General features: G+C 37.2%; 1 protein-coding gene across 1 annotated transcript in view; it reads left to right on the top strand.

Moving 5' to 3' along the window:
* WDR70 (WD repeat domain 70) overlaps positions 1 to 20,216 on the top strand; it is a 227,813-nt gene that overhangs the window by 159,496 nt on the left and 48,101 nt on the right. The window lies entirely within an intron of this gene.

Below are 20,216 nucleotides of genomic sequence, written 5' to 3' on the forward strand. Positions count from 1 at the left end.
AAAAATACAGAAGTTCATGCTCATTTGAATAAAATTGAAGTATAGGGTAGCATCCTTAAAATTCTCTATAGGATTACTTTTCATTAACCAGAGGACAGTAGAGAAAGAGAATGTTTATAGGCTACAGCCTGCCTCATGAGTTAGCATAATTGCCAATTCACTTGCCTCCCAATACACTATTCATTACAAAAAAACTACTGTAGGTCTTTGGAACTATTTTTCCTCAGTTCTAACACCACCACAAACCACTGAAGAATATGACCTTCAGCCTTTTCTTTTTTATTTCCCTGATTCATAGCATACTTTCTTATACTTAGAATTTCTCTTCTAGCCCCTCCTGCCCTATACTGCCTAGTTCCATAAAGTGTAAACATCAGGCTCATTTCTCTGCTGTAGGTACTGATTACTGAAATGCCTATTTTTGCAAACTGATTATTGTTGTAGCATAACTATTTTATATGCCAATTATTTTTAGAAAGGCCTATTCTGTGGCCAGAGGGAGTCAGTGAAGTTGGGGTTGTCATTAAAGGTTATTTTAAAAGTTTTAGATCTAGTAACTTTCAGTATACTATTTGATTTAAATATACCTGTAGAAATTTTGAAAGGATGATTACTGAAGGTGTAGTTACCTGTTTACTTATGGTGGCAATTCCATTATTAGTACAAACTTCATGCAGTTATGCAAATTTAACAAGTATTTATTTCAATATCAACTAACTGGTGATGATTCATTTCACATTTTAGTTTTTTTTAGCCCTCTGTTACCACCTCCTCCAACCCCCATCCCCATATCATCCTGTCTGCTCTTCTCCATATTCTGTTTTTCTCTTTCAAATGTTTAGTAGAATTTGTTCTATCTTTTGTTTCTTCCTCCATCTCTTCATCATCTTATTTACTGAAAATAGTAGTTAATTAAATTCTTAAGTTTAGAGAATAAGAATCATATTCTTCTTGTTATTTATATTTGGCATTATAATCTTGATCTCTGTTGCCAAGATATAAAATAGGAGACAGTTGAAAATGAGCATATAAATTATAATCCTATATCCAGATAGGGGTCCCAATTTAAGATGGTCTTAAAAAATATTTCCAGCATGAAACTGTTTAGGTAAGATACATAGCAGGTACTTATATGACAGGAAATGGTGAAGTGTAATTAGAATCAGAAAAATAGAACTGTGTTAGAGGCACAATGCCTAGGCAGTACACAGTGAGCATGAGCATGTATTCTATACCTACACAGAATGCAAAAAGGAAGAAGGCTGTCTTTTTCCTGCTTATCTAAGAAATACAAAGAAAGTAATAGGAAGAGTGGCTTAGGGGGAAAAAAGAGCAGAAAGAGCAATAAATATTCATCCTGAAGACATTTTTATGTCTTCAGTATTTCAACAGTTCATATTTTTACTGCCAGCTTTAATTAATTTCATCATATGTTCCTAGAGAAAATGAACAAGCATTCTCAGTTCAACTGATATTTATTGCATAAATACTATTACTTAGGTCCATTATCTTTATAAAATTATGATCCAAATGAAACTATGAAAACAATTTAAAACTGACCAGAATTATGCCTATGCATATTTTTGTTTGTTTGGTTTGTTTTTTGGTGAGCAATAAGTAGGTATTTTCTTAAAGGGAATAAAAATCTTGTTTACTAGTTAACTAGTAAACCTAGAAGTATTATGAGCTTCAAATGACAGTTGTTACCTTCCAAATACAGGCATACCTTGGAGATATTATGGTTTAGTTCTAGACCACTGCAATAAAGCAAATATCTCGATAATGTGAGCTACACAAATTTTTGGTTTCCCAATACATATAACAGTTGTGTTTATACTGTAGTGTAGTCTATTAAGTGTGTAATAGTATTATGTCTAAAAAACAAATGTATTAAAATACATCTTAATTAAAACATACTTTATTACTAAAAATGCTAAAAATTATCTGAGCCTTCAAAGAATCATAATTTTTTGCTGGTGGGGGGGTCTTGCCTTGACTTTGATGGCTGCTGGCTGATTAGGGTGGTGGTTGCTGAAAGTTGGAGTGGCTGAGGCAATTTCTTAAAATGAGACAACAGTGAAATTTACTGTGTCAATTAACTCCTCTGTTCATGAAAGATTTCTCTGTAGCATGCAATGCTGTTTGATGGCATTTTTCCAAGAGTGGAACTTCCTTCAAAATTGTAGTCAGTCTTCCCAAAGAACCCATTTCCTTTGCCCATCTATAAGAAGCAACTCCTCATCTGTTCAAGTTTTATCATGAGATTACAGCAATTCAGTCCCATCTTCAGTCTCTACTTCTATTAATAACTCCAATTCTATTACTCTTTCTATCACTTCTGCAGGGAATTCTTCTCCTGAAGTCTTGAGCCCCTCAAAGTCATCCATAAGTGTTGGAGTCAACTGTTTCCAAACTCCTATTAATGTTTCTGTTTTGATCTCCTCCAATAAATCATGAATGTTTTTAATGGTATCTAGAATGGTGAATTCTTTCTGGAAGGTCTTCAATTTACTTTTCTCAGATCCATCAGAATCACTATCTATGGCAGCTATAGCCTTGCAAAATGGATCTATTTCTTTTTTAGAGGCAGGATCTCACTCTGCCATCCAGGCTGGAGTGCAGTAGCCTGATCATAGCTCACTGTGATCTTGAATTCATAGACCCAAGTGATGCTCCCACCTCAGCCTCCCGAGTAGCTGGGACTACATGCATGTACCACCATACCTGGCTACTTTTTTAAAAAATTTTATAGAGATGGGGGTCTCACTATGTTGCCCAGGCTGGTCTCAAACTGTGGGACTCAAACAATCTTCCCACCTGGCCTTCCAAAGTGCTGGTATTACAAGTGTGAACAACCATACCCAGCCAAATGTCTATTTCTTAAAAAATAAGACTTGAAAGTCAAACTTACTTCTTGATCTGTGGGCTGCAGAATGGATGTTTTATTAGCAGCCATGAAAACCACATTAATCTCCTTGTACAGCTCCATCAGAGCTCTTACGTGACTAGGTACGTTGTCAATGAACAATATTTTGAAAGGAATCTTTCTTACTGTAGGTCTCAACAGTGGGCATAAACTATTCAGTAAACCATGCTATAAACAAATATTCTATCATCCAGGCTTTGTTGATCCATTATGAGCAGAAGCAGAGTAGATTTAGCATAATTCTTAAGTGTCTTAGGATTCTCAGAATGGTAAATGAACATTGGCTTCAATTTAAAGTCACCAGCTATATTAGCCACTCACAAGAGAGTCAGCCTGTCCTTTGAAGCTTTGAAGCTGGGTAATGACTTTTCCTCTTTAGCTATCAAGGTCCTCTGTGGTATCTTCTTACAGTAGAAAGTTGTTTTGTTTACATTGAAATTCTATTGTTTAGTATAGCCACTTTTTTTTTTTTTTGGAGACAGAGTCTCGCTTTGTTGCCCAGGCTAGAGTGAGTGCCATGGCATCAGTGCCATAGCTCACAGCAACCTCAAATTCCTGGGCTCAAGCAATCCTTCTGCCTCAGCCTCCCGAGTAGCTGGGACTACAGGCATGCGCCATCATGCCCGGCTAATTTTTTCTATATATGTTAGTTGGCCAATTAATTTCTTTCTATTTATAGTAGAGACGGGGTCTCGCTCTTGCTCAGGCTGGTTTCGAACCCCTGAGCTCAAGCAATCCGCTGGCCTGGGCCTCCCAGAGTGCTAGGATTACAGGCATGAGCCACCGCACCCGGCCAGTATAGCCACTTTGATCAATGATCTTAGCTAGGTCCTCTGGACAGCTTGCTACAGCTTCTACATCAGCACTTCCTGCTTCATCTTGTACTTTTTTGTTATAGAGACAGCTTCTTTCCTTGAATTTCATGAAACAACCTCTGCTAGCTTCAAACATTTCTTCTGTAGCATTCCTCACCACTCTTAGCCTTCATAGAATTGAAGAGAATTGGGGCCTTGATCTGGATTAGGCTTTTGCTTAAGGGAATATTGTGGCTGGTTGATAGTCTATCCAGACCACTCAAACTTTCTCCTTATCAGCAATAAGGTTATTTTGTTTACTTATTCACGTGTTTACTGGAATATCACTTTTGAAAAATGCTACTGGAGTGGAACTTTTTCTTGTATTCACAACTTGGCTAACCATTTGTTGCAAAAGACCTATCTTTTGGCCTTTCTTAGCTTTCAAGATGCCTTTCTAAGCTTAATCATTTCTCACTTTTGACTTAACGTGAAAGATGTGCAACTCTTTCTTTTACTTAAATGCTTAGAGGCCATTGTAGGGTTATTAATTGTTGTTTCTTAGGGAATAGGGAGGCCCAATGAGAGGAAGAAAGATAGCACAGCAGGCAGGCTAGTGGAATAGTCAGAGCACATATAAGATTTATCAATTAAGTTCATGGTCTTCTATGAATGCAGTTCATTGCACCCCAAAATAATTATAATAGTAATATCAAAATTATATTACTATTATATTATAATTTTGATATAGTAATATTAAAAATTATATTACTATTATAATTATAATAGTAATATCAAATATCTCTGATTATAGATCACCATAACAGATATAATAATAGGGATGAAAAAGTTGGAAATAATGTGAGAATTACCAAAATGTGACCCATAGACATGAAGTGAGCACATGCTGTTAGAAAAATGGTGCTGATAGACTTGCTTGATGCAGGGTTACCACAGACCTTCAATTTTTGTATAAAAACACAATATCTGAACCACCATAAAACAAAGTATGCTTGTATAGGTTAGATAAGAGGTAAATCATTATTCTTCAGGAAAGAACATTTATAGTTTTAATTTTTATGACTTCCTTTGACATTTTAGAAAATAGTTTTTAGGTTTTCTAATATCTTTTTACATTTAAGGGCAAAACTATGCATGTGTTTGCTCCTTTATATACTCATCCTCATATGCTTTGCTCCCTATTTTGAGGAAGAAAAGAAACTGTCCTTTATAATTCCTTCTACTGCCCCATCTATCCACTCTTTTTTAAATCCTGTTTTAAAACAGCAACACTTCCTTCAACAGAACTTCCTTGAGGGCTTTCAGAACATCAATCAACAGAATGTGCTTTATTTTTATAGGGGCAGAATATTAAAGGATTTAACTAGCTACTTACCATGAACTTTGATAGAGGAAAGAGAGGGTCTTTCATCTCTGGATAGATCCTTCTCCCACTTCATTTGTACTGATTTGGAGAATCTGATACTAAACTTATCTTAATAGTGAGAAAGGTTGAGAAACATTCAGATGATGTGGTCCTCGGGACAAGATATGACCCCTTAGTCCAGGTCATTGCAGCAGGACCATCTGGTAGGATTGTACAGATTTGCCTTGTACCACTCCTTGCCTTAGACAAATAATGTAACCTCTGCCTAGAATATGCTTTGCTCCTTTCTTTGCCTGGTGACTTTCTAGTTATCCTTCAGCCTCCCTCCCTTAAATGTCATCACCTCAGTAAAGACATTCTTGCTCCCAGTCACTTCTCCCTCCCAATCTGTCTGTGTGAGAGTCCTTAGAACTCTCCTCCTACACTCCTCTGTGAGTTCCCCTAAATAGGTACCATTTCTCTAGCCCTAGCTTCAAAAGTGCATAGGTGCTTCAAATGTTTAGAAAATGGATGAGTTAATGAATGAGTTAATTAATAATATAGAAGCCCACAAATGGTCAAAAGTCCAGATTTTGGACAAGAATGATAGTCCAGCAACCTCCCCTTCCCCAACCATATGCCAGCCATGGTATTTGTTTTATTTTAATACAAAAGTAAATGTTTGAAGTTTTATTTTTAATTTTTGTCTTCCCATGTTCTGCTAGAAGACCATTTAATTAACAGGAAACCCTGAAAAAGGAGGCTTAGACAGTTTGCATTTGGGCTAATTAATTCTTGATCTCCGTACTAGAAGGTTGTATTTAGTGCTAATCATATTTTCTATTAGTAGGAGGAGTCTTAATGATCTGTACAAAATTCATTCCATTATTTTATCCTCAGCTAGTTATTAGAAAATAGAGGACTATTATTATTTTAGTTTCCTAAGGGAAAAAAGCATGTTCTAATTCCTTAGTGGCGCATACTATATATTGATTTTAAGGTAGATGCTTCTATAGTCAGAAAACATTGTGAATACACCAATCAAGTAATAACACTGACATTTGTGTCTTGATTAATCTCTCTGTATTATTAACCAAGGAAGTCTTAGTTTGGTATAGATTTTTATTTGATTTGTATTTTTTTGATACTCTTAAAAATGGTGTTTTTTATTTTAATTTCCAATTATTCATTGATTTTTTTCTGTTGTTTTTCTATTTTTTTAATTTCTACTCTTTATTTTCTTTGTTCTTATTTGCTCATCTTTTTCTTATTTCTTAAAGTAGAAAGTTAGGACTTTTATTTGAGACCTCTTTTCTAATATATACATTAAATTTCTTAAATTTCTCTCTAAATACAGCTTTGTATCTCAGCTCAGGCTACCATAACAACATATCATAGGGGTGGCCTAAACAACAGATAATTTATTTCTAACAGTTCTGGAGACTGGGAAGTCCAAGATCCAGGTGGCAACAGATTTGGTTCTTAGTGAAGGCCTGCCCTTTTCCTGGCTTGCAGACAAGCCTCCTCACTGTCTCACATGAATGATAGAGAAGGTGGGATGGGGAAGGACATGCAGTGGTCTCTCTTCATTTCTTATAAGGACACTGATTCCATCATGGGGGCCTACCATCTAAATATAGTTACCTGTCAAAATATTTACCTCCAAACATTAAAATATTAGTTGTTAGAGTTTCAACATATCAATTTGGGGGCCCAAATATTCAATCCATAACAATCCCCTAAAGCTTGATTTTTGTGTTTATGTTTTTAAGGAATTCAGAATATTTTCTAATTTCCTTGTATGATTTCTTTTTGAGCTATGGAATATTTAGAAGTATGTGATATAATTTCCAAATATTTTGGTTTTCTAGTATCATTCTGTTAATTGATTTCTATTTTAATTCCATTCTGGTCTGAGAATATACTTTTTATGTTTATGATCTTAAACTTTTAAATTTATAGTGGTTTATTTGTTGGGGTTTTTTTTTTTTGTTTTTTTTTTTTTTTTTGAGGAGGGCGTTTCCAGAATATAGTCTACCTCAGTAAATACTCTGTTTATATGTAGAAAGAATGTGTATTCTGTTTTGGGATGGAGTGTCCTATAAGTATCAATTAGATCAAGTTGGTTGATAGTATTAATCATGTCACCTATATCGTTACTAATTTCCTTTCTACTTATTTTATCAGTTACTGAGAGGAATGTTGAAATCTGAACTATAATATAAATAATTATGTCTATTTCTCCTTTCAGTTCTTCTTTTCTGTATTTTAATACTCTTTTATTGGGTGTATACACGTTTAGAATTATGTTTTTTTTGCTAAATTGATCTCTAACTCATTATGTAAAATTGACCTCTAATTCATTATGATTCCTGGTAATATTTCTTGTTCTTTAGAACATCTACTTTGTCTGATAGTAATATACCTACTATAGGTTTCTTATGATTTTTATTTGCCTGATGTATCTTTTTCCATTCTTTTACTTTTAAACTAACTTAAAGTGGCTTTCTTATAGGTGTATATAGTTGAATCTTATGTTTTTATCTTGTATAACAACTTTTCTTAATTGGAATATTTATATCTATGCTATCCAACATATGTGACTACAGTTGGCCCAACATATCTGTGGGTTCTGCATCAGTGGATTTGACCAACCACAGACTAAAAATATTCAGGAAAACAATTACAATACAACAATAAAAAAATACAAATTTGAAAATGTAGTATAACAACTATATAGTATTTATATTGTATTAGGTGTTATAAGTAATCTAAAGATGATTAAAATATACAGGAGGATGTGTGTAGGTTATATGCAAATAATATGCTATTTTATATAAGGGACTTGAGCACCCTCAGATTTAGTTATCTCTAGGGGGTCCTGGAACCAATCCTCAAGAATACCTAGGGACAACTGTATTTAAATGTAAATAAGTTATAATTAAAATTCAGTTTATTAATCACAATAGCCATTTTTTATGATCTCAATGACTACATGTGGCAAGTGGCCATCATGTTGGACAGTGTTGGTCTAGAACCCAAGCACGTTTCATGCCTTATGGCAGCTGAATTCTGTTTTGTGTCTGTAGGGGATCTTGGGTAAGAGCAAGTCCTTCCCTTTTTTTGTGTGAAGGGGCAGAGGGTAGGAGAGTTTCCTGCCCCTTTGGCAGGAGTATATAGTTTTTGCCATATGTCAGAGTAGTATCTAGCCCATGGCCCTGGGCCAAAGTTTATCACCAGGGCCTACCATCAGTGGATGGTGTGAAGGGTCTTAGGACCGAATGCATTTGTGAATAGTCTTTCAGAACATGACATATTGGTAAATAGCAAAGCTTCTGTGCTTTTCCATTGAAATTCAGGTGAACAGGAGAATTTAAGAGAATATCCTGACCTTGTGAAGGTAGTACAAATTTACAGATAAATAAATGTTTTCCAGGATAAAGGTAAATACTAAATACCTGGAAGAGATTACTTTTAGATCTCAACTTTGAATCTAAATAAAGACTGATTTGTGTCTACCCCTAAAACTTAATTTGTCTGCCCAGAGAAGGAAATAACCTTGCCTGCCTTAACTAAAATGGCTTCAGTGCACCCCTGTGCTTATATTTAATGATGTAGTAATAAATGACTTACATCTTCTTTACTTCAATTTCTTTGTCATGTTACCTTAAGGCAGCCTCTTTCCTCCATTAGCCTATTGTTGCAATGTGGAAATAAGGTGTGGTAGATCTTTTTATTTATTAGGAGAAGCTGGAAATCCCTAATTTTTTGACTGCCTATAAATTGTTAAAAATTCTCATTCATTTCTTCCATCTTCTTCTTCTTCAAATTAAAAAATAAATGGAAATACAATTTTATTTTAAATTTTTCTCTGACAGTTATTACTTGGTCAATGTTTGTTTTTGTGGTTATAGTTGTAAGAGTCACATCACTAGGATCATTATCAAATGTAAGAAGTTTTTTTACAAGAAAAAAGTTATTAAAACACTTACAGTGTGAATAGAGAGTAAGCTTTTTGAAGGCAGGGATTGTGTTTCCCATCTGTTTCCACAGCCTGGCATAATGCCAGGGACCTAGAAGGCAACCAATCAATAATTGCTTCAAATTGATTTCTTAAGTAAGTAAAATTGGAGCTCCTGCTTTTTTTAAATAAGCTAATGTGATGCTCAGAATAAACAAAATTTTGGTACTCTCTTTTCCTTATTACAAGGGCATTTTCTCTAACAAAGCGAACATTTGAAAAGGAAAAATGGCTTTAGTTTTGTAGTGGAGCCACCAAGTTGCATTATACTGACTGAAGTTTTGTCTTTTGAAGGAAAAATGTGAATTTAAACCAGTTAACTCTGGGACACAGTCCTTGGAGAAAAGGCAAAAGATCATTTCATTTCTACAGTAATACATTTCACCAACATTTTAAAGTGTGCTTTGTTTTCTATTTTCTATATTTTAACCCCAGTAGTATGGTTTCTTTGCTTCTTTGCTCTGGTCTAAGTCTAACCTGAGAAAACCTACAGTTTTGCAGGTTGGCACCATTCCAGATTGATGATTTATGTTTCCTTTGGGGCTCTCTAGGCTTTGGCAATCCCTTCCTTTTTCCTTGTCTAGTTAGCCCTGCCATTGGTCTCATCAGGTGTTTTCAAACTTTCCCATCTCTTCTTTGGTCCATCTTACAAACCCCACTTCCTACTCAATTATCTACCCTCCTTTACATGGAAAAATAGGGATAATAGGCTGGCTTTCTGTTAGACTTTAAACCCTTGCATGTATAAATGTGTCTCTGTATTCATACTGCCATGGTCTCTCAGCCACCTTCTCTGCAGTCTCCAAGGAAGAAGCCTTTCTCTTCTCCTTCCCCACTAATCCTTCCACCTGTGCATTTTTGAGCACATCCTTCCTGCTTCCTCTGAGACCTAATTCTATCAGTTACTCCCTTTCCTGTATTTTTATCCTTTTCATCCCTATTGGCTCCTAGAAAATATGGTCAAGTTTCTGCTTTTTATTTATTTTATTTAGCAAAAGCCTTCTCCAGCTCTTCTTTCATTGCCAGGTTCTTACACAGAGTAGACTATATTTGCTGCATCCACTTCACAGATTAGCTAGAACTGTCCATACTGAAGTCACTGAGAACAACTTAGATTATTCTCTTACATACTCCTCCATTATCCAGCTTTAAGCCCTCACCTGGACCACTGCAAATGTTTCTTGACTTATCTCCCAGCCTTTAGTCGTCACTTTTCCAGTTTATCTTTCCCACCACTGCAGGGTGATCTTTTAAAATACTGATGTGATGAGATATTATCCTCTGTCCTTAATATCCTTCTGAGGCTCAACGTTGCCTACAAGGTAAAAATTCAAACTCTGCTGAAGGGCATATGATGCCACTAATGATTTAACCTCTCCTCTCCAGTCTTATCTACTAGTGATCTGTTATTGAGTCCACCTGTAGTTCCAAAAATAATGTGCTGTTTCATACTTATGGGTATTTTATATTCTGTGTCCTCTAGTGGAGTAACATTTCCTTGTATCCCTAGCAATCTCTTGCTTAACCTTCAAAGACTGTGGTAAGTCCCCTCACCAAGCTTTACTGGCCTTCTCTTTCCTCCCTTTCCTAACCTATCACCATCATACTACCATGGTGTGTTTTGGTGGTTTTACTATAGTTTGTGGATGCTGTCATTATTTATTGTAGATATTTGCTTTTATGTTTGCCTCCCTTTCTAGACAGATCTGCTTGAGAGTAGGAGCCATTTTACTAATCTTGCCACTTGCCACAGCTAGCATAGTGCCTTGCACATAGCAATGACTCCATAAATGTTTTTTTTTTTCACTAGTATTCGCTGCTTACATAAATGTTTTTAGAATGAATGAATTTCAGCAAATACTAGTTTGTGCTTTTTCCGTAGGCTCAGTATTATATTTTTTTTTTTTTTTTTTTTTTTGAGACAGAGTCTCGCTTTGTTGTCCAGGCTAGAGTGAGTGCCACGGCGTCAGCCTAGCTCACAGCAACCTCAAACTCCTGGGCTGCAGTGATCCTTCTGCCTCAGCCTCCCGAGTAGCTGGGACTACAGGCATGCGCCACTATGCCCGGCTAATTTTTTATATATATATCAGTTGGCCAATTAATTTCTTTCTATTTATAGTAGAGACGGGGTCTCGCTCTTGCTCAGGCTGGTTTTGAACTCCTGACCTTGAGCAATCCACCCACCTCGGCCTCCCAAGAGCTAGGATTACAGGCGTGAGCCACAGCGCCCGGCCTCAGTATTATATTTTTAAATTTAGATCATAAGTTTTGGATTGTATGTCTTTAATATCACTGAATTTAATGCTGGCTGCTGTCACATATAGTTTCAAGGAGATCTAAAGAGCAGGGAAGATGAATTTGTAGCTAGTGCTAGTGACTTAATAAGATAATCTATATGAATATTTAGGTCTTTGGTCCATATTGTTATAGTGTCTGGTACCAGCTCATCCATGCATTCGTTTGCTAATCAAATTGTACTAAACTCAAGAAAAGCTTTAATGAAATTTATGATTGTTTTTCTCCTGGCTTCTAAATATTAGTCTCCCTCTCCTTTATATCACTGCTGGAAAACTTCATCTAAAATGCAAATCGGATGATTTATTCTTCTGCTCAGGACCCTTCAATTCTTCCTTTCCATTCACCTCTATTGTAGTCACTTTAATAGTCTCCCACTGTACCAAATTTAAGGTCTTGTTCTTGATTAGACCTCTTTTAAAAATTTTTTGTCACTAACAGCACTGTTCTGCATTCCTTTTGCACCTGCAGCCGATAATACTCACTATTCTCTACTTGAAGCATATGGTTCAAGAGGATAAACATAACAACACATTGGTAATGTTTATGTTAAATGAGCCAGTCTTCTCCAAGCATCTGCTGCACAGGCGCAGAAACAGATAAGTTGTTTCAGCTATTGGCTGCCAGGGAAACAGAAGGGTTGCCACAACAAAGTCAGCAAACAACCCCCAAAAGTCTCTAAGAAGTGTAAACTCATGCTGCTGGAAAATCAAAATCAGTAAAAGACTACATTTTTGGTGCTTGACCTTGGCTTTGTTCCCCACATCCCTATGTCAAGATTGGACTGTTTTCTGCAGCAACTAGACCATCTTTAGAAGAATACATTTGAGATTCATTCAGCTTTTGAAGGAAGGTGTGTATGAAATCTCCCTGGGCTCTGCGGAGTTACCTTGTAGCTGGATTGTGCTCCCGTTGGAACCTTGGTCTTTTGACTGACTTTGATAAGGTCGGCTCCAAGGAAACCCAGCATCCTCTCTTCCCTGGCGCCGCTGGGCCCGCCACCCTCTCACCCCCCTTTCCTCGCCCTCCTTTCCCTGCCACCTCTCTATCCCTCACTTGGACTGGCTGCCAGGGTTCACAGACAGCTGGGCAGAGAGTGGCTAAATCTGCCCAGCTGCCCGGGAAGCTTGGCGGCCAGGCTGAGGGAAGGAAGCATCGGCTCTCTTTGAAGGTTGGTTGCCAGTGAATCTCAGGCAGCTGGACTTCAAAGGGGGGACCGCCGGGCTTTCCCTCCCGTCTAGGCAGGTCATTCCACGGCACTGTGCTTCCGGTGTTGGCATGGTGGCTTTCAAGTTCCTCTTCAATTAAAGTGCTGAATTGGGAATTGTACTTGTGTTCACATTTGTGTTTCTTATGTGATATAGACAGCCTAAGACCACTAACCCCTGTTATACCAAACTTAAGAGTTAAAGATAGAAGAGAAAAGGAAATAGCTAAGGAGATCTACATCAGTGAGCAGGATTTCCTTATTGTCAGTTTGCAACTGTGCTATTTACCAAGTTTTGAATTACTTCAGGGACTCTTGGAGTGATCTTCTTGAATAAAGGATAATCACCTTATGCTCATGGACTGAATTTAGCCAGTGGCCTGGAATTGGGTATAGCCACAGATGATAGTTTTGTTTCTAGAAACTAGTATAGCACTCACTCACTATATCTTAATTTATTCATTCTTTTTAGAAACAGGGTCTCACTCTGTCACCCAGGATAGAGTACAGTGGCACAATCATAGCTCACTGCAACTTTGAACCACCGGGCTTAAGTAATCCTTCCACTTCAGCCTCCCAAGTATATATAGCTAGGACTCCAGGTGCTTACCATCATGCCTGGCTAATTTGTTTGTTTTCTCTAGAGATGGGGGTCTTGCTACATTGCTCAGGCTTGGCTGCACTAGGATTATAGGCAAGAACCACTGCACCCAGCCACTATCCAACACTTGACTCTTGCTACACTTCCTTGCTCTTCACCTTCAAATTCCATTGGTGGTTGGGGAGAGGACTGGCCTAGTAAGGGAAGAACAAGAGTGCTGCATGAATAGAGTGCAGGCCCATTTTAGTTGCAAATGGAGGTCAGAGCAGAGGGAGCTGGAGTCCAAAGAGCCATGATTTGTACCACCTCTAGTGGTGGTTAAGAGTGCAGGCCCTGGAGCCAGGCTACCTGGGTTCAAAGTCTGGTTTTACCGCTTACTGGCCACGTGACTTAGGGCAACTAACCATACCTTTCTGTACCCCATACCCCTGTGGAAAGAGGGGATAATACTAGTACTCATAGGACTGTTGAGACTTAAAGGGTTAATAGACACCATGTACTTAGGACAGTATCTAGTAAGTACCCAATAAATGTTAGCTGCTATTATGTACCAGTTCCCATTTACTGAGGGAAGGTAACAAATGACTAGTTTGTGATTTTTACTGCCTTTAATTGGATAAAAGACTGCTAGCTTCTTCCTCAGATTGAATTTGTAATAGAACTCTTTGAGAAATGTTTAATAGTGTAAAAAAATGTATTATGTAATTTGTTATTTCATATTATCCATTCTTCTCCTTGCACTACCCTCCCTGGGGATACAAGGAGGTGAGACTCATTGAAGGTCGTTACCAAAACAATCTAACATACACACCAAAAAGAAGAAATATTGCAGCTTATTATGAAGGAGTGTTTTGGTGAATAGTACAGGTTTTGGAGTTAGAATTAGGATTTGAATTTTTGCTTTTATAATTTCTAGTCATATAGTATGTCTTTGGGTAAGTTACATCACTCAGACTCAGTTTTCTTGTTTGTAAAATGAAATAATTACATATATCGCAGGAGGCTTGTTTTAAAGATGAAATTATAAAATGTATATTTTACTGCACTGAGTAGCAACATGTTTAATAAATGTAGCTGTTATAATTATTACCATTATTATTACTATTACCACCAGCATTAGTGTTATATTAATAATTAAAAATCATCATTGAATCACAAGGAAGCTTTTAATTTAGCTAACAATAATATGACAAAGAGAGACCTTTCCCTAAGGTTTTTCTTCTCTAGATCAGCGGTGAGCTAATAGCAGGCCAAATTCAGCCTGGCACCTCTTTTTGTAGGTAAAGTTTTATTGGAACAGATAGCTGTATCCATTTGTTTATGTATTGTCTATGGCTGTTTTCATCCTGCAATAGCAGAAGTGAATGGTTGCAACAGAGTCTGTATGATCCTCAAAGCCTAAAATATTTACTGCCTGGACCTTTCTAGAAAATGTTTGCCAACTCTTGTTCTAGATATGCATTTCCCCAATTAAGGTCCAGAGAAAGTTCAATCTGTGCTAATATGTACTATCTGAAAAAATGGCTGTATAGTCAAATAAGCTTTGGAAATGTTGAAGAGGTTGATTTATTCTAGGACTACTACTTAAAAGACTCTGGCTTTTAATATACTGATGTTTATTGTGAATCCTCTCAAGACAAGGTTATGGTATGCAAATAAACTCTAGTTTCCCAGGCTTACTTGGCTATAGCCCCCTGATATGATGATGTTACACAAAACATTCTCTGGGAAACCCTGCTGTTGGGCTGTCTCTCTGGAAGGACTTTCTTCTTAAATCATTCCTCATGGTGATTTAGGTGATATCCTCATTTGGAGACCTACAGACTATCATGTGAGATTTTGCATTAGTTACCTCATTTTTTCCCAATAAAAATTGTATTTTGCTTAAAATCAGAATGGTACAATATACCAGATATTTAAATAGTCCAATCACATAATATTCCCATCTTTTAATGTTTCTGTATGATGTCTCAAGATTATAAATTAGACTCTCAACATCTGAAAAAGACAGGATGTTTCATTTCATGCCTTCTTGAAATTCCAGAAGCATGGGTCTTCTGTAGGGCTTTAAAATTTTTTTGCATCCAGATTTCTGAAGCATAAATTTAGAGTGCCTAACTGGTATACCAACTGATCTCAGCTATGGTTTATAAGAAGAGAGATTAATGTGAAGGTAACTTGTTCCCTAGCCATAAGGGGTTTGTTTTATAGACTAAAGTAAACACCTTGAATTTCAAGTTGCAAGCACATGGGGAGCCAAAAGATTCCAGAGCAGTGGCGTCATATTCTGCCTATGACTCACACTCAGAGGCTGAGCTTTCTCCCACAGCTGCAGCTTCCAGCTGGTCATCAGTGAGAGCCCTAGGTAGTCAGTCACACACTGCAGTCACCTGGTTTGAGATGACCAAACAGGCATATAATTGCAACATAGTCCAGTTATGAATGAAGGCTGGGCTATCTCTCTGCCAAACATAGAATGAAAAATAAATGCTAAGTCATAGCTGTTTTCTGAAATCCCAGTGGTTGCAACAGTGAACCTGGACAGAGTGGAGAACCCTGCTGGAAAGTTCAGGCCTGGTAATAAATACACATTCTCTTTCTCATTTCTCCCATTAATGTCACAGACCATTCTTGGTCATTTTGGTGTCCTCCAAATCTTATATAATAAGTTGGGGCAGTAAATGTTTTATGAAAGAATATGAGGTCATACATGTTTTCCTCCTTTACAAACTTGCAAATTATTTTAAGAAAATCCCAGGTCTTCTCTTTATTCATATATCTCAGTGTTGTGTATATAATGTGTCATCAGCAAATGTGGTTGACATTGTAAATGTAGATTCTAAAACTTTCATTATCTCACTTTTACTTCATGGGGATGCTAAGTGGACTTTTCAGAAATCTTTTTAGATCTCATTGTCTTTTGTCTTTAAATTATTTCTTTAAAAGAAAGGAAGAAATGAAGGAAGGCGGAAAGGGAAAATCATCTTGGCCTGGAACATAATTATTCCTGTGGATATTTGAGACCTGATACTCTCCAAATCATAGCAGAAGACACACTTAAGACTAAGAAACCTAGGCCGGGCGCGGTGGCTCATGCCTGTAATCCTAGCACTCTGGGAGGCCGAGGCGGGCGGATTGCTCAAGGTCAGGAGTTCGAAACCAGCCTGAGCAAGAGCGAGACCCCGTCTCTACTAAAAATAGAAAGAAATTAATTGGCCAACTAATATATATAGAAAAAATTAGCCAGGCATGGTGGCACATGCCTGCAGTCCCAGCTACTTGGGAGGCTGAGGCAGGAGGATCGCTTGAGCCCAGGAGTTTGAGGTTGCTGTGAGCTAGGCTGACGCCATGGCACTCACTCTAGCCTGAGCAACAAAGTGAGACTCTGTCTCAAAAAAAAAAAAAAAAAAAAAAAAAGACTAAGAAACCTATATGATGGAGTTAATAGTCTAAACTTTTCTGAAGAACAATATTCTTTGCTTAGGATGATTATGAAGTTAAAGGACAAGTTGCAGTTTTAGATTCTCCACATTATGCCAGAAGTGTTTTCCAGTTAGGTTGACTTTGTTTTCAAAGTGTGAGTATTTGTCACCATGGTATAAGTGTTGATGTTTCATACAAGTTTTAGGTCACTTCTGTCTGTTTGTTTTACTTCATTGGAATATATTTTCGTTGTTGGTTAAGGTGAAGTTAATAAATGAAGAATACTTTCTGACATAAAATCTGTGACCTGTCCACCTCAATGAAGTGAAGACATTTGGCCTCTTTCTTTTATTAGTTCCTGTTAGATCTAGCAGAATTTTTGCTTTAAGGTTTTGAAAACAGATCACTTTTTCTTTACTTGAGCACTGGATGGCTTTATGTCTTTAAACCCTAGAATTCCACTCAGCGTAGTAAAGAGCACAGAGAGGCAAGATAAATTTAAGGAGCATCAGATTCACAATCCCATCTCTTTTCTTCTCTGGAACAACATGTAGTAGAATTAGAATTAGGCTATCAAATGGAACTACCTGCTTGCTGCAGGCTTACACTGAAGTTTGTATGATGTGATTCCACTGGATTATACACCTTTTAAAAGTTATCTCACTTTGCTTACTGGTATATGTGTGGTACACATCTATATGTGTGTACATATATTTTCAAATATTGGTATTCAAGATCTCTTTTGTCTTAATAATAAAAACATATAGGCCGGGAATGGTGGCTCACTCCTGTAATTCTAGCACTCTGAGAGGCCGAGGCAGGCAGATTGCTTGAAGTCAGGAGTTCGAAACCAGCCTGAGCAAGAGCGAGATTCTGGCATTACTATAAATAGAAATTAATTGGCCGACTAATATATATAGAAAAAAGTTAGCCGGGCATGGTGGCGCATGCCTGTAGTCCCAGCTACTGGGGAGGCTGAGGCAGGAGGATCGCTTGAGCCCAGGAGTTTGAGGTTGCTGTGAGCTACGTTGACACCATGGCACTCACTCTAGTACCTAGACAACAAAGCGAGGCTCTGTCTCCAAAAAAAAAAAAAAAGCATATAATGATCAGATAATCAGAATATAAAACATTATGTATTTACCAGTTTTAAGAGTCATAGAGCTGTAAGCAACACTGGAAAGCATCTACTTCAATCCATTTATTTTACAGAAGATAGAATTGTGAACCTGAGAAGCTAAGTAATTTGTCCCAGGTCACACTGCTAGTTTTTGCCTGAAAATTTCCTGCCTCCTACTTGCTGGCTCAGTGCTCTTTCTACTGTACCACACTGCCTTATCATTCATGAAATTATAGGTCTTTGTTCTACTTAGATATATATGTATTTATTCACATTGAAAACAAACAAAACATTTAAAAACAAACACAAAAATCTAAGTTAAATTCACTGAAAGGCTAAATGTAACTACAGGACTTTTTGGTAAACTGTTACCAATGTTTATAGGATCTTTTAAAAGTTTCATTTAGAGTTTGGTAGTTGATGACTTGATGGAATATAAGCGAGAAGCAAATTTTTCTTATTGAGGTTGGTGGCAGAGTTTTGTTTGTCCTGGGAACAGAATAGTCCCAGTCTGTTCTCCACATGTGTCCAGAATAATTGTTTTATAATAAGCAAATCTAGTCAATCTGACTCCTCTGCTTTAACTCTGTCAACAGTTCTCTTTTGCCTTCAGGATAAAATCTAAGCTCCTTAACATGGCCATGAGTCCCCTGATGGTCTGGGTCCTGTTCATATCAGTTTCCCACCACTCCTTTGGTTAACTTCTTTTAGTTCTTTGAATGCAATAAGCTCTTTTACCTTCATGCCTTTCAATAAAGGTAGGTTAGTTTTCTATTGCTATCTAACAAATTTTCACAAATGTAGTAGCTTAAAACAACACCAGTTTATTTTCTCACAATTTCTGTAGATAAAAAGTATGGTGTAGTGTGGCTGGATTCTCTTCTCAGGGTCTCACTAAACTAAAATCAAAATACTGCCCTGGGCTATGGCTCTCGTCTGAGCTCAGGGTCCTCTTTGAAGCTCAGTAGCTGTTGGCAGGATTCAGGTCCCTGTTTCCTTGACACCTGACTCCCTTCATCTTTAAGCCAACAGTGGCATGTTGAACACTTATGCCTCAAATCTCTTTGACTTCCTTTTCTGTCACATCTCTGTGACATTCTTCTTGGCCCTCTGGCTCATGTGGCTACTTTGGCCCCACCTGGAATCCATAGTAATCTCCTTATTTTAAGATCAGCTGATTAGTAACCTTAATTATACCTGCCAAGTCCCTTTGACCATATAAGGTATTCATGGACATGACACTAGGGGGTAGAGGTCATGGGAGTCAAAATTCTGTCTACCTTTGCTTAATTTAGTGTCTGCCATATAGTTAATGTCCAGTAAAAAAATGTTGAATCAATGAGTCCTTTTAATCCAATTTTCACTCAATATATACAGATTATTAAAAATTTACAAAATGCTGGCTTTTGTGAGGTAGTATGCTCCTCATTAGTAGATACTTTTAGGTGCAACCCCAGTCACAGTGTGTCAGGAATATTGTTGGGAGGGTAAAGCACATGAGCTCTGTTTTGTGACTCATTCTTTGTTAGGGTTGCTGCAAGACCAGTGGAGATGGTGTCATTTGCATTCCCATACCTGTGGCTCCCAGGAGAAGTCCACATGCTGTCATTCCTGTCAGTGGCCCTATCTTTTGCTATGGAATTACCCTAAGAAAATTGGTAATGGCTTACAACCATTGTGTAATCACCCAGTATGGCATGTGTGCATGCCTACACAGGTACACATAAACACAAACACACATACACACAGTAAGCTATCACAGAGGATACTCTGTTAGTGACAGCTATGCAGGGGACAAAGTTTTTAATGGACCAGATATTTTTGTTCATGTAGATTATACTTTGGGGAATAACTGACTTCTTAGTACTTTGGCTATGCTGGTCAGTCATAAATGAATGGCAAGATTGGGGTAGTAGAGTTACTACTTTTCAAGTTTGGGGTAGTAGAGTTAATACTTTTTCAAGTCATTAACTGTGCAAAAGCAATGTTAGAAGTAAAAAGACTATTAAGATAGATCAATAAGAGAAGGGTTATGGTGCTGTATTTAAGGATAGGCTTTTGGGGTTCAAACTCCCAGCTCTACTACTTAAAAACAGTGTGGCCTTGGACAAGGTATTTGAGTCTCTGTGCTTTGTTTCCTAAACCATAAAATAGGATGACAATAGTAGAACCTAACTTAAAGAGTGATTGTGAGAACTAAATAGGCAAGACATTAAAGGATATAGTACCTAAGATATAATAAGCATTGTGTGAGGGTTAGCTATATTACTATTATTAACATCATCATCATCTGACAGGCACATGAAAGATAGTTCAAGACCTACAACCATGTGCACAGTGTCTAGCATATACCAGGAATACAGTAAATATTTTTGAGGAAACAAATTATATGCTCATTGTAATTTTTATTTATATTTGCCCTTTCAGATAAATATAGGAAATGGTCCCAACAACGTTATAAGC

Source organism: Microcebus murinus, chromosome 11 (genome assembly GCF_040939455.1).
Source record: "Microcebus murinus isolate Inina chromosome 11, M.murinus_Inina_mat1.0, whole genome shotgun sequence".
Taxonomy (NCBI): Eukaryota; Metazoa; Chordata; class Mammalia; order Primates; family Cheirogaleidae; genus Microcebus; species Microcebus murinus.